We start from the raw sequence: 10,821 nt of genomic DNA, 5'->3' as shown, positions 1-10,821 counted from the left end.
CAAATCAATAATTTGTCCACTTTGAGCTTAACGAAGAAAAAAATAATCCCAAATTCATACTATGGAATTCAAAGACTCTAGTACTACATTGTGAAAGCGCTTGTTTACAATCAATTTAATGTTGGCCATTTCAAAATATACTTTTTAAAATATTAAAACTTAAATCATTCTCTTTACAGCAAATGGAGATGATCACAAAAAAAAAAAAGGAGAACCAGATAAAACATAGAGAACAAGAATGGTGGGAAATCCAGTTATAATGCTTACTCCTACATCAGAGTTCCTGCATCTGTGTCTCAGGAACACCATGAGAGAGGGGCAGAAAGACTGAAGGAAGTAGAACACCAGGAAATTAAACACTAAACAGTCTCTCCTAGAAATGACCACACAAACAACAATGGAACAGTAGTGATATTGGTACACATATTAATGAGGAAGGGGAAATTTCTCACAGGGTCCTACCCCTAGACAAAACAAAACAAAAACAAGACAACAACAAAACAAAACAAAACAAACCTCAAAACTATAATCAATAATTTATAACTAATGGATTAATAACTTCTGGGTGAAGAGTGGTTCGTTCTGCATATATACACAACAAAAATGAGCTCAGTAGTTCATGTCCAGAAATTTGCACACATACACAAATAGTAGTAGTAGTAGTGAGGATACCTTGAAAGAGCTGGAGGAGGAAAGGGAGGAGGGAAGTTGATATAATTCTAGGTCAGCTGAAAACATTTAAAACCTGCCTATAGAAGCATTGAAAGTGACAGGTGGCAGAGAGGAGCAAGGCTATGTCTATGTTCAGTGTTCTAACCTGTGAACATCTGAGTGATTAGCAGCCAAACACTCCCTGAAAAAAGTGAGCCTGAGATGATCACCAATCCTGTGCCACACAGGCCCTAATGAGCTCCCAGGACAGGGGAAAAGTCACAGACTAGAAGAACCCTCTCTAGGATTAAGGGTTTTAGATAGGAGTGAGTCCAAAATAGATGACCCTTACGTGGGGACATTCAGGCCAACTAGGCAAGAAGTGAGCCAAAGATAACCACCAGACAGAGGGGCATTGGGCCTAGGAAGGGAGATATCCTGAGGTGAGCACCAGTACGGCACAATACAGGCCTGGTGGAATGGAGGGCAGACCATATCTGAAATGACCCTGCTGGGCACCATAATACACAAGTAGTCATAGCACTTCTGAGATCATTCCTCTCAAGTCACTCAGAGACCCTGAGTGACACTAAGAAACAAGTAAGCGGTAGAGAAATGGAAAAGAACAGAAGGATGTGAGCATGATGAAGAGAGGCAGAACTGGAGACTTGAGGGTAGTGAGGTAGTGACTAATGTGAATAGCAACTGATGCCATCTGGGACCATGGTGGGTTTCTGGCCTGTGCTGCCACCAGGGGCATATCTGGGTCCATGGCCCTGCAGCTGCAGGTCTTTTTCTGCGCCCACGCCAACACAGTATCGAGAGCCAGGTGTAGGCCTATGAGGTTTAAGAAAAAACATATACTCAGGCCATTTGTGTTACAAGAATGCCAAATCTTTTACTTTATTCACCGAATATATACCCCAAGTTCACTGGGTCAAGAAATCCAGGAAGCACAGTGGAAAAACCAGCTTGTGCCCTCAGGAATAAAGAAAGAGGAACAAAAGACAGGAACCGAATATCACCCAGGTGTACCACCCAGGCATGCTGTTCAGAGGCAAATGCTAGAAGCAAACCATTGAACTGAGAATGGCCCCTAGTTGGAAGAATTAGAGAAAGGATTAAAATAGCTGAAGGTGCTTGCAACCCCATAAGAACAACAATGCCAAACAACCAGAGCTCCCAGGGACTAAACCACTACCCAAAGACTATACATAAACTGACCTATGGCTCCAGCTGCATATGTAGCAGAGGATGGCCTTGTTGGGCCACTTGCATATCTTGTTAATCTAACGGCTGAAGTACCTTTGGAAAATCTGGATTAACAGTTTTGAGCATTTCTAATTATTGTTGTAAAGTCCCATTGCAAATATAAAATCTAAGTATGGTGCTTGTAGCTCCCACAGATAAACTATACATGAAGTTAAACTGGAGTTTCAGACAAGATTTATTCAGTACTTCTAGCCTTACAAAAGTCTTTTAAAACTGATACAGAAGCTGACAAATGGCAGCGTGTAGAAAAAATTAGGAATGGAATCTCTAGTCCATAAATACTTTTTTTGAAGCAAAGTCCACATAATTTCTTTTTTCTTCATTAAAATTCACAACATGACAGCCAATTTCTGTTTTCTTAGCCACAGAGGAAAATTGTTTGTTGAGGTCCTTATGTGTGAGCTCATTGCCTTTTCCTCAGTCTAAATACTAAGTGACAGCCTCATATTGAGCAATTTTAAACCAGGTCTTCAATTTGCAGCAGACATGTTGAAATTTGTGATAAATGAAATAGATATTTAATGGCACCTAATGTGCAGTGAAACAGCATAATAGAGGTGGTTTGGCTTAGAAAGGGCTTGCAAGCATTATGCCACCAGAGCTGAGCAGCTGAAGCTTAGCATAATTCCATAAGATATTCAGCAACAGGAAGATTTCATAACAGAAAGATCAAGAAAATAATACATTCACTTGAGAATGTGAAAATTACCTTGGAATTTACTTTGCTATTTGTGTTGCATTTTGAGCATGAAAATGTGTTTTTGAGCTTGATTTTGTTATTCCTTATGTTTATTGAAGAAGTTCATATTTCAAAAGAACAAACACATATGTATTTCTTAGTGAGCATAATTCTGAATTTTAAAGATCATATGCAATTACTGTAAGTAAATATCAAAATATTATTCCATTTATAATGGAACACAATATATGTATATCCTCATTGCAAAACACTCTTCATTATACACACCTTGATAGGACTTTATTCTGTTCTATTGAAACTATATGCAAAATACAAGAAATAATAAATAAAACACAAACTATTAATGACTGTATTAATCACCAGTAACCATGTTTAATATTTTGGCATGTTTCCTCACAGTCCTTTATTTATGCAGGCATAACTTGTAATTTGACAAGTAAAATTTTGAGATCTTTTGCAAACCCTAACATGGGTTTATAATAACTTCTATTATCCTTAGTCATTTGATATGGTCATCATCCTTGTAGAGAGGAAAAGACTAGTAAAATAACAGGGAGGAAACAGATACGTGCCCTACAGAAAAGAACAGCTAGGCACGTGCTTAGAGACACAATGAGGAGTCTTACAACAGACAGAAAGCATAGAGTGTTAAATACAAAGAAATGCTAGACAAGTTAAATGTTAAACACAAAGAATTATAGAATGAGTATAATAATTCAATGTAAAAGTGTTCAGATCTTAAAAATGATTAAGAATAGATATGTTTGTTGACAATATGATTCTTACTATGGTAAATTAGGATTAAAAATGCCGAGATTAAGCAAACTAATCTGTCTTGGAACTAAGGAAAGGAAAGATTTCCCTCTAATTTTTATCTTATTTTTCTTCTTTAATTGTGGGTGCCACTACTGCCTGGTTTTGAGTCTGGTCTGTGTAAGTGGAGGCAAGGGCACAAGTAGGAATGTGTGCATTATTTTCTCTGCTCCTGATTGTGGAGATGACTAGATGCTTCATATCCCTACCCTGACTTCGTAATGATATACTCTAACCTGGAATTATCAACCAAATAAACCATCCTCCTTACAGTTGTTTTAGTTAGGAAGTTTTATAATAGTAACATAAATAAAACTACAATACCTAACATTGACCTTAGCCTCTACATGCCCACAATTACACATAACCACAGATGCACATACTAAAAAGTGATATAAATTGTTACACTTAACTGAGAATATGATCAAAAATATACCTCAGAAAAGTGTTCTTCAGAAAAGCCATCCTCTCATTTTCTAAGTGAGAGATTAACTAGACAATATCACATAAACAAGGACCCTTGAAAAGCCATGCGATAACAAAAGTATAGACCAAGGATCCCCTGGACCAAGAAGTTCTCAGCACAAAAAAAATTTATTTACCTCAGAAAGACAAAGGTCTGAAAGAAAGAAACAATCAAAGGAGATAGAAGCTGAAGGAGAAAGGGAAGGGAACAGGGAGGAGGAAAAGAAGTATTTGTCTCAGGATATGGGCAAAGGACTATCTCTGGATAGAAGGGAGAAAGACACGGCACAGAAGAAAATGGCAGTTTGTAAAGGTAGGAGGGGAAGCCCTATGTTAAGATGAGGTGCTTAATTTTAAGTGGTTATATTAATTAGGTGAACAAAAGGGGCTTTTGATTTCTGAACTTCAATATTTTGATAGATGGGCCTTAGTAGTCAACCTCAGGAGAAGGACATGGCCAAATGAGAGAAGAGAGTTTTTGAAATGTAATCTAGCCTGCCGGTTTCAGCCTATGCCTGGAACTGACCCAGTCGCACACCTCTCTGTATCAAAATCCCACTGGTAGAAAACAGATCTGGAGTGCCGACACACAGGCTTAGAGGAAGGTTAAGTCACTGTCAGAGATAGCCAGACCAGCTAAAACCAGAGACAACCAGATGGTCAGAGGCAAATGGAGGAACCTAAGCAACGGAAACCAAGACTACTCATCAAAGCCCAGTTCTCCCACCAAAGCAAATACTAAATATCCAAACATACCAGAAAAGTAAGATTTGGATCATGTAGACTTCACCCTAGGGATGCAGGAATGTTTCAATATATGGAAATCCATCAACATAATACACTATATAAACAAAGAAAAAAAACCCAATCATCTCATTAGATGTTGAGAAAGCATTTGACAAAATTAAATACCCCTTCATGTTTAAAGTTTCGGAAAGATCAGAAATTCAAGGCCTATACCTAAACATAGTAAAGGCAATCTATAGCAAACCAGTAGCCAACATTAAGCTAAATGGAGAGAAACTTGAAGCAATCCCACGAAAATCAGAAACTAGACAAGGCTTCCAACTCTTTCCCTACCTATTCAATATAGTCCTCAAAGTCCTAGCCAAAGCAATCAGACAACAAAAGGAGGCCAAGGGGATTCAAATTGTAAAGGAATAAGTCAAAATATCACTATTTGCAGATGATATGATAGTATATTTAAGTGACCCCAAAATTTTCACCGGAGAACCTCTACAGCTAACAAACAACTTCAGCACAGTGACTGGGTATAAAACTAACTCAAACAAATCAGTAGTCTTTCTCTACTCAAAGGATAAACAGGCTGAGAAAGAAATTAGGAAAATGACACCCTTCACAATAGTTACAAATAACATAAAATATCTCACTGTGACTAACCAAACAAGTGAAAGAGCTGTGTGACAAGAATTTCAAGTCTCTGAAGAAAGAAATTGAAGAAGGTCTCAGAAGATGGAAAGGTCTCCCATGTTCATGGATTGGCAGGATTAATATAGTTTAAAAATGGCCATTTTGCCAAAAAGCACTCTACAGATTCAATGCAGTCCCCATCAAAATTCCAACTCAATTCTTTATAGAGTTGGAACGAACAATTTGCAAATCATTTGGAATAACAAAAAAAATCCAGGATAGTGAAAACTATCTTTAACAATAAAAGAACTTCTGGAGGAAATCACCATGCCTGAACTCAGGCTGCATTACAGAGCAGTAGTGATTATATATATATATATATATATATATATATATATATATATATATATATATATATATGCTGTATGGTATTGGTACAGAGACAGGCAGATAGATCAATGGAGTAGAATTGAAAACCCAGAAATGAAACCACACACCACACACCACCTATGGTCACTTGATCTTTAACAAAGGAGCTAAAATTATCCAGTGGAAAAAAGATAGAGTTTTTAACAAATGGTGCTTGTTCAACCCGAGGTCAGCATGTAGAAGAATGCAGATCGATCCATTCTTATCACCCTGTACAAAGCTTAAGTCCAAGTGAATCAAGGACCTCCACATCAAACCAGATACGCTCAAACTTACAGAAGAATATGTTGGGAAGAGCCTGGAACACATGGCACTGGGGAAAATTTCCTGAACAGAACACCAATGGCTTCTGCTCTAAGATCAAGAATCTGCAAATGGGACCTTTGCAGATTCATAAAATTGCATAGCTTCTGTAAGGCAAAGAACACTGTTATTAGGACAAAAGGGCAACCAACAGATTGGGAAAAGTTCTTTACCAATCTTACACCAAATAGAGGGCTAATATCCAATATATACAAAGAACTCAAGATTTTAGATTCCAGAGAATCAAATAACCATATTTTAAAAATGGGGTACAGACTTAAACAAAGAATTCTCAGCTGAGAATATCAAATGGCTAAGAAGTACCTAAAGAAATATTCAACATCCTTAGACATGAGGAAAATGCAAATCCAAACAGCCCTGAAATTCCACCTCACACCAGTCAGAGTGGCTAAGATCAAAAACTCAGGTGACCACAGATGCCAGCGAGAATGTGGAGGAGAACACTCCTCCATATTTGGTGGGATTGCAAGCTGGTACAACCACTTTGGAAATCAGTCTGGAGGTTCCTCAGAAAATTGGACATAGTACTACCTTAGGACCCAGCTATACCACTTCCATATCTTGTTAATCTAACAGCTGAAATACCTTTGAAATACCACTCCTGGGCATATACCCAAAAGATGCTCCAACATATAACAAGGACACGTGTTCCACTATGTTCATAGCTGCCTTATTTATAATAGCCAGAAGCTGGAAAAAACTCACATGCCTTTCAACAGAGGAATGGATACAAAAATTGTGGTACATCTACACAATGGAGTACTATTCAACTATCAAAAGCAATGACTCCATGACATTCATAGGTAAATGGGTAGAACTAGAAAATATCATACTGAGTGAGGTAACCCAATCACAAAAAAATACACACGGTATGCACTCACTGATAAGTGAATATTAGTCCAAAGCTTATATTACCCAAGATACGAACCACAGACCACATGAGGCTTTAGAAGAAGGACAACCAAACTGCAGATGTGTCAGTCCTTCTTAGAAGTGGAAACAAAAGTATTCATAGTAGGAGACATGGGGACAATGTTTGAAGCAGATCCTGAAGGACTGGACATTCATAGCCTTCCCTACCTAAGGATCCAGCCATATACATACAGCTACCAAACCCAGACAATATTGCTGATGCCAAGAAGTGCATGCTGATAGGAGCCTGATATACCTGAGAGGCTCTTCCAGAGCATGACACATACAGAGGCAAATGCTAGCAGCAAACCATTGAACTGAGAACAGGGTCCCCATTGCAGGAGTTAGAGAAAGGATTGAAGGAGCTGAAGGGGCTTGCAACCCCATAAGAATAACAATATCAACCAACCAGAGCTCCTAGGGATTAAACCTCTACCCAAAGAGTACACATGGACAGACTCATGGCTCCAGCTTCATATGTAGCAGAGGATGGCCTTGTTGGGTACTAATGGGAGAAGTTCTTGGTTCTGCCAAGGCTGGACCCCCCCATTGTAGGGGATTGTCAGGACCCAGAGGTAGTAAGGGGTAGGTGTTTAGGGAAGGGGTACACCCTCATAGAAGAAGGAGGAGGGTAGATGTGATAAGGGGTTTATGCATGGGAAACCAGGAAAATGGATAACATTTGAAATGTAAATAAAAATATCTAGTAAAAAGTGTAATCTAATAATTTTTAGCAAAGCCAAGGGAATGAAGAGAAGGGCAAGGACAGTCAGAGCCATGCACACCACACTCTAGCTGGCCAGAGTCCCTTCATGAGTAGGATTCATCATTCTGACTTGTACCTGATCATTTTTGCATTGCTGAAAAGAGGTTTCTCAATAAAGAGAGTATGAACTACTTTTGTTTTTCAGAGGCTCTTTTGGTTCATCTCAGTTTCTCCATTTTGCTTATTCACAATGATGTAGAACTGAACTAGAAGTGAGTTTCTCTACAAGGTTCGTTCAGTTTTGAAGTACTCAAATCCATATGGCAATAACCCTGATGACTGTAACAAACCATTTGTGAGATTGTGACTAAAAATATTCTAAAAGTTTCTGAGGGGTGGGGTTCAAATTTTCTAACTTTACCCCACTTAGAGGTTAGTCCCAGGTTATAATACAGGGAGCAAAGAAATATGTCTTCTCTGAGAACAGTATCACTAGATTAAGTTTCAAAAAATGTAGAATAATGGAATAGAAGGAAAGAATAGTAATTACCAGTTTTCTATAGGGTGAGGTCACAAAAAAGTCTGGCTTCTTTTTGGTAACAGCAGTTGCCTATATAGAAGAGATCCTGTCTTTCCTAAATGTCATTCCCAGTAATTTCCAGAAACTCAGAAAGTAGTGTGTTCAAGAAGCAGAGACAAATCTAAAAGAAAAGGAAGAGATAGACAGATATGCAGACAGGGAGGTAGTTGATGACTAGTAGATAAATAATAGAAGTTAGAGAAGTTATATAGATAATAGAAGACAAATAGTTGATTGATGTTAGATGGGTGGATAGATAATAATAGGAAGTTGATAGAAAATAGGTGATAGGCAATAGAAAATATATTAATTGAAGATATATAAAAAGATGGTAAATAGATGATAAATGATAGATAGATAGATAGTTGATAGATAGATCGATTGATTGATAGATAGATGATTGATAGATAGAAATAAATAATCTCATTTAGATCATAGTAATTTTCTCACCTTAGCTTTTGATGAATGAAATGGATGGAGTTAGAACCTTATTCTTACTTCACATTCCTTGTGAAAATGCTACACTCATTTCCAATGTTTAGTGCTGATTAATCTAGTAATTTGCTGGGAGATATCAAGACCATGAATTAATCAGCATTTACATGGAAAATTAGGTGCTCTGATTATTGTTTTTCTTAACTCCTTCCTACTTTTAGTATGTGCATTTGTCCCTAGAATTAATTATTAATGACACCTCTTAACAAACAAGGAAAAAGAAAGTTTCTAGGTTCTAATACACTAGAACACTTCATATGCACATTCAGCTAAAAAGGAGTAACACTTCCACACATTAATGATATTGCAACATGTTTTAAGGATTAACTTGAGTCCACAAATAGAAGTTAGTCAATATAAGTTACTTCTTAGTATAAGCTGGAAAATCACTTCCTCCCTCTTCCTCCCGGCTCATTCTCCTCCCTCTAGCTCTCTCTTATTCCCTTCCTTCCTCTCTTCCCCCTTTTCCTACCTTCCTCTCTCTAACAGGTAGGTGGTGGATAATTACTCTCTAATGACTTAATGAAGTATGATTTTCTGTTTACAACTAATATGTAGACTAAGGACATTTTTCTAGCCATTCATAAAATAACTTTACAAACAATTTATGTTAGGAAATTAGTTTTCGGTGCTGGAGAGATGGCTCAGAGGTTAAGAGCACTGACTGCTCTTCCAGAGGTCTTGAGTTCAATTCCCAGCAACCACATGGTGGCTCACAACCATATGTAATGGGGTCTGATGCCCTCTTCAGGTGTCTCTGAAGACAGCTACTCATAGATACTTATAGATAAAAATAAATAAATTGATCTTTAAAAAAAAGGAAATTGGTTTTCGTCCTTTAGCCAGTGTTTAATAACTAATAACACACCACATTCAAAATAAATAAAGGATTAAAACTAATACATATGTACATGTTGATTAGGAAAAATCTTACTTGAGAACTAATATATAATATTTATTTCGGTATTTCAAATATTAGTGAGCATATCTTTTCCTCACTTACAACTCCCAATAGTTTCTGAACAGATTTAGAATGTTAGGAAAGTTTCAAAGATTTTTTTTTAAAATTAAAATGAATACATTAGTACCAAATGCTTGTTGGTACCTGCCAGTCATATATAACCCTTAGTTCTTGACGTAGTGTCTCTCTTTGCTGAACATTGTAAAGAAACATTTCTATCTAAAATTTGGATATATTTTTAGATTTGAGAATATAATCCTTGACTTCAAGAATCTTACATTTGAATACTTAAAAGGTAAAGATTAGTAGACACAATAGCACACATTTGTAATCCCAGCATGTAGGAGTTGAGGCAGGGAGATTTTTTAGGAGTTTGAAGCCAGCTGTGGCTGCAAATATTACTGGAAAAGATCATATCTCAATGCCTTACCTCAAAAATAAAGTGAAACCTCTTCAGAAATCATAGAGCAAGAGCTAGAATGCAAGGAAGAAAAATGTCTGAAGGGAAGATCGAGGGAAGCAGTAGCAGGAAGTAAGTGACAGGAAATTGGAAGTCAGATCTAGTGGCGTGCTGTAGTGAGTGCAAAGGAGTGCAAGGGCTTTTTATTTAGTTTTCAAGAATTCTGTGAGCCTATAATTGAGCCATTATTAGCTTATCCACAGTAGAACCAATTATATTTTGAAATCATCAGGTGCTCTGCACAACTAATTGATAGCTAATGATATGTCATCTGAATTGTGAACTTGATAAGGTCTAGAATCAAGTGGGAGACTTTCTGGGACTGTGCATGAGAAATTATCTGAGATGGGAGGCCTATTCACTGGAAGTGGGTCCATTTTTTTGAGGAAGATCCTAGATTGCATAAAAAAGAGAAAGTGAGTTGAGTACAAACATCACCCTCTGCTTTTTTTATTGAATATTTTATGTGTTTACATTTCAATGTTATCCCCTTTCACCTCACTCCCAAACCCCCTTCCCCACCCCTGCTTCTATGAGGATGCTCCCTCTCCCAGCGACCCACTTCCACATCAACACCCTGGCTTTCCCCTACACTGGGGAAATGAGCATTCACAGGACCAAGGGCTTCTCCTCCTATACATGACAGACAATGACATCCTCTGCTACATATGTACCTGGAGCC

General features: G+C 37.6%; 1 pseudogene; it reads left to right on the top strand.

Moving 5' to 3' along the window:
- Positions 1 to 744: 744 nt before the first annotated feature.
- Positions 745 to 851, top strand: LOC120096824 (small nucleolar RNA SNORA17; annotated as a pseudogene).
- Positions 852 to 10,821: the final 9,970 nt, after the last annotated feature.

Source organism: Rattus norvegicus, chromosome 14 (genome assembly GCF_021556685.1).
Source record: "Rattus norvegicus strain SHRSP/BbbUtx chromosome 14, alternate assembly SHRSP_T2T, whole genome shotgun sequence".
Lineage (NCBI taxonomy): Eukaryota > Metazoa > Chordata > Mammalia > Rodentia > Muridae > Rattus > Rattus norvegicus.
This window is presented reverse-complemented; position numbering and strand designations above follow the sequence as displayed.